Below are 5,353 nucleotides of genomic sequence, written 5' to 3'. Positions count from 1 at the left end.
TATATATATATAAACATATATATACACACATATATATATATATATATATATATATAATAGGGTAGGCCACAGTCCCACATATATTTTTCAAAGTATCAATTTTTCTAGTAGCTGCATAAAATATTGTTCCTTTTACTATAAAAATCATTTTTTGTTATGAAAGTGTTTATGTAGCTCATCTCTAAGTTCTGCCGAATTTCATTTTAAGTTTCAGTTATATGAATAAATCCAAAACACAAAACTTCCATTACTTCTGTTCCGTTTTTTAATTTGTTCGGCATAATATTTACTAATGACGGTGTCACGTTAAATAAGTAGATCGTTAAATAAGTAGACAAAATGATATTCTGCGCATGCGTTAGTTTACGGATACTTATTTAACGTATTAAGTCACGTTAAATAAGTAGATCGTTAAATAAGTAGACAAACTGAACAATCGAGGCATTTTGCTAACCCAGACGAACAAATTTAAAAAAAAACATACGATAACCGAACTAAAAGCATTTCCTTTGCCATGCGAATTGTTATTACTTAAGGGCATTTTTATAGTGATAATTTACTACTTTTAATAATATTTAACTCACGACGTATATTCTAATCGCAATTTATATCTTTATAGTATAGTATGACAAGAAACATATTTTTAAGAAAAAGCTTTTTGATAGGCCATTCACCCGTATTAAAGATATTAAATAAAATAGTCATCTCACAAGGAAGTTTATTGTATTCCTAAATAATTTAACTGTGCATATTAGCAAAATATTTTACGTTAAATTATTTATCCTTAACCCTTAAACTTAATGATTGTAAAATTTGTAATTGTTACTTGATTCTACGCAAATAAATAGTAAGGACAGCATTCTGATGTTATCCCAGAAAAAAGAAAAGAGAATTTATTAATTCGTGTCTAGCCTTTTTTTGTGTGTTAATTTACCTCTTCAAAGCCGAAAAAGACACTACAGTCAAGGAGGCTGCTTTAGTTGTTGTTACAACCCTCTCTCAACTCTATAACTTCGAAACACAAACCATGACGATCAAGATCGCTACGCGAAGAAACAAGTTGAGCGCGGTACTGCCAAGGACGTGGTGGCGATCGAACTCAGAACACTTTTTGATTATGAGGCGAGCGCTCTACCACTACACCACTATTGTACTACCGTTGAATAACAACCTAGACGGGTATTATTCGACGATTTTAGCGATCTTAATGTATGCATAGCGCAATAATAATAAAATGTGACTTAGTTTACTATTTCTTACTATGAGAATGTTTTAAATACAAACGATATTAAAGAAACGACACACTTCATGCTACACTAAAACTTTATTTGGAAAATAAAATCAATATAATAATATCCTTACACATCAATGAGAAAAATAATATCCTTACACAATATAAATAGCAAAATAAAACAACATGGTTTTTAAGTCCTTTTGAAAAAATTTAACTTGGTTGAAACTTGGGCATTTTCGGAAGAAATTCGATTTTTCCACATGGAATTACAAGCCTACATAGAATAGAAATATAGTATAATATAAATAGTATCATAAAATCACAACGAATAAATAAAACAATTATAAAAATGCTTTTGTGCCAGAAGAGTACTTAATAAATGCATTGATTAATGTATGTCAATAAATTGATTTACAAAATGAACTCTAATTGAAGGATTTGAATTTTTAAATCAAATAATTGTTAAAAATGTTAAAACAGCCATATCTTTGATGGGCGGACATAAGAGTATAACTGCAAAAGTGTAAATTTTCAGGAGAGCAAAAAAACATTATTATGAACCCAATTATTTTGCTACAGAAGTCATATTTTGAGAAATGGGTTATTACTTTTATTCTGTTTGAACCGAATGGTGTAACTATACTGTTAAAACCATTGATGTCGGCATACACAAGACACATTTTCTCATATAAACCATTAAATGGTCAAAAATGCAGTTATACTCTTATGTCCGCCCATCAAAGATATATCAACATGCCAGAATAGTCTATACTTTCACAATATGCTATAAAAAATTGATCAAATATCTCATTATAATTAAAAATTACATAGCCATTCTTTTTAAATACTACTTTTGGTGTAGTTGTAATAGTAGCTATAATCAACTGCAACTGCAACAAAATGTATGTAAATAAAGAACTGACTTTAATAACTGTACCTATTGACTATATCTTATATCAACAACCCTAGTTGAATAACTGATGACAGTAAGAAAAAAACAACTACAAAGTGAGCAAAACAAATCATCATGCCAATAACAAAATAAAGAACAAACAATAGTTGACCTAAATTAACCAATTGTATAACTTTAGACATCTATAAGACACTTACAAAAATAAATTAGGTAATGAATTTTTTAAATATTAACTAGAACATAAGGTACATAAACAAATCAACAATAAAAAACAAAAAAAACATATTTATGTATATTGATTGAATTTAAATATTCAAATATGTCATAAAAACAAAAACAGTAGAAATAACAGGATATATTCACAACATTGATAGTACTAAAGACAAACTGTTTATGACAGTATAACACAGTAACAAAAGGAAACATCTCTAATTTACCATTCTCAATACATTTCAGGTAATGCTACCGCATGTCATTATCTTTTTATATAACTAAACTTAGGTTGATACTGCTACACAAAACCATTGCATTTCTTTCTAAGAAAAAATCACAATCATTTTAATGTGCAACTCTATGCATTAACAATGGCACATCACCTTTACTTAAACTATTAAAGAGTGAATCATAAAACTAAACACACTTCCAATGTAAAACAACATCAGGACACATTACTTAGAAACACCCAATATGATTTTCTAACATTAATCGTTTGCATACAACTGTAACTTTCTGAAAGACCACATGAATTAAAACAACTAAAAATGCAAAAAATCCAGATATTTTAAACTTGGAAACCCAAACATTTTAGAAAACTGATATAAAAACAAACTTTGTGCTATATCAATCAAGGTATCATCAAGCCAGCAAGGTGAGTCTCTTAAAATATCTAAGGCCTTGTCTTTAGACTGTATTGACAAACTTTAAAGAAAACTTTAGAAAATTTTGAACTTCGACAGCCCCTTTTTACAACGATACTATCATTAACAAATAGCTTTTTTCAAACCTTTACCGCTACCAGTTTAAACTCTGAACCTTTTTCTTATTGATTGGTTTAAGGAAAATAAGCAGACTTTATCAAATAATCTAAAATTTTAGAGTTTTTTGAAGAGAACCAAAAATCTATAAAATAAAGTAGTTGCATAAATTGTTAATTTTTCAATATATTTACTTCAATTATCAGTAATTGTAATAATATATTTTTTTCAAGTTTTATTAAGGCAAGAGGTCCAATAAGGTCTAAGGGAAGTTTGTGTACCTATAGCCAGATTGTTTTAGTGCCCAAATTCAAGTCCCCAGACTTGTCTAAAGAAGGCAAAACTGATACGATCACATCTCTATACTAATTACTTTGTATTAGTATAAGTATATTGACTTATACTAATAAAATTCCATCAAGTAAAAGGGTTTGAAAATTAGTGGCCCTAGGTACAACAAGCTTTTTTTTAAACTGTACCTAGGGTCACTTTCTGAAAATTAGATTCAAATCCATAATAAATTTACAGTTAATTTGGTCTTAGATTGTTTTCAATAAGTATTTCTAGTAATACTTAATTGCAACTCTTAAATACATAACAAAATTGACTAATAGTTCTGAGCAAAATCGACAAATAAGTCAATGCATAAAATGGAAGTCCCAAAACAACTGTGATTTTTGAGATGCTGAGACATAGTATAAAATTAACTTCAGAAACATAAAATAATATAAAATATACAATAATAATAAACTCTTAATCATAAATTATATAAAAGTTTAACTTAAATAGTGGGTTATATATACACATACCACAAAGTTGACACTTTATTATTATAATAATTTATTATTCCATCAGAGACTGCTAAACATCTTCAACAGAGTAATTATAGACTCGCATTTTAATTATATAATTTAAAAAAATTTTAAAACATGATTATTTTTGTTTTTTGAGTTTATACCTAACGGAAGCAAGGCTACTTATTTAACGATAGATTTAACCTACCTAACGGAAGCTTTGCGCTGTATCTGCGCAGGCGTTACGCTTGCGCAGAACTGACTGTCTACTTATTTAACGATCTACTTATTTAACGCGACAACGGCATATTTCTATTGTATTTCATGTAAACAAACAATACACGCGACGCATTCTTGTTTATTTAAAAATAATGTAAGCAACATAATCTACTGCAGCATGCAGCAGTGTTTTATCTATTTTAACTAATTTGTTGTATTTTGATTCGAATTATTCTTTTTTTTATAAATATTTTGCATAAGTAACAGCCGCTAAATCATAAAGTTTACGTACAAAAAGAAATGTAATTAAAATTCTTTTTTATATAATTAAATACCATGAAATTTTACGATACTTAAAGATTTTTGATTTAAAATAAAATAACTTGTTATTTTCAAACAACATAGTTAGCTTAGATGTGTTTAAAGATAATTTAAAAAACAAGGTTAATAAAAAAAACGAAGAAGCACGTATCATAACACTAATATATTTTTTAAGAAAGCAACTAAATTTATTAATTCTTATATTATTAAATTATTATATTCATCTTTCCATTCGTTTTTAAGAAATGAAGATGTTTTACGTTTTATTATTTTTCTAGCAGTCATGAAATTTAATTCATTTTAACATGGCATCGCATACACAAAAAAAAGAGAATTTGTCTGTAAAAAATAATTTGACTGAGTCAATTAAAAAGAAATACTCAAAAGTATTGAAATCGACAAACGAAATATGGTTGGTTGGATATCCGCTGGCAGATATTAATACCAGTTCTCTGCCTACTACTAGAGATGTCTACAGATTTTTTAGGTTTATACTATTTAAAGATTTTTACAACTTAAATTTTTTATTTCCAAAAATAACTTTATTTTTCAATTTGAAAATAAACTTAAATTCATTTTCTGTTTGCTTGTTAAAGTATCAATAAAAAATGATGAACAATTCGATTCAAGTGTTTTCTAAATGTACAAAAGAATTAGGTACTAAAAGCAACATTTCAAAATTAAAATTAGCTGCAAAATTAACAATGAAAACCGTTAAAGTTTTTTGGGATAAAGCTGATATTCCTTGCAAGCAGGAAAAGTATATTATTGAAAGTGTTATTAACTTACATGATAAATGGAGAAGTCTTGCAAAGTCTAAACATAAATGTTTTTCAAAAAAAGATTTACTTATTCAAGGCTTTAGAAAAACAATTGATAATTTTTTTGATATTAGTTT

General features: G+C 27.4%; 1 long non-coding RNA gene across 1 annotated transcript; it reads right to left on the bottom strand.

Moving 5' to 3' along the window:
- Window positions 1-1,305: 1,305 nt before the first annotated feature.
- LOC136081646 (uncharacterized) lies at window positions 1,306-4,205 on the bottom strand. Its single transcript, XR_010638976.1, has 2 exons — window positions 3,931-4,205; window positions 1,306-1,508 (listed from the first exon to the last, which is right to left on the bottom strand). It is a non-coding gene; the product is annotated as an uncharacterized LOC136081646 (long non-coding RNA).
- Between the last annotated feature and the right edge of the window lie 1,148 nt (window positions 4,206-5,353).

Source organism: Hydra vulgaris, chromosome 06 (assembly GCF_038396675.1).
Source record: "Hydra vulgaris chromosome 06, alternate assembly HydraT2T_AEP".
NCBI classification, from domain to species: domain Eukaryota; kingdom Metazoa; phylum Cnidaria; class Hydrozoa; order Anthoathecata; family Hydridae; genus Hydra; species Hydra vulgaris.
This window is presented reverse-complemented; position numbering and strand designations above follow the sequence as displayed.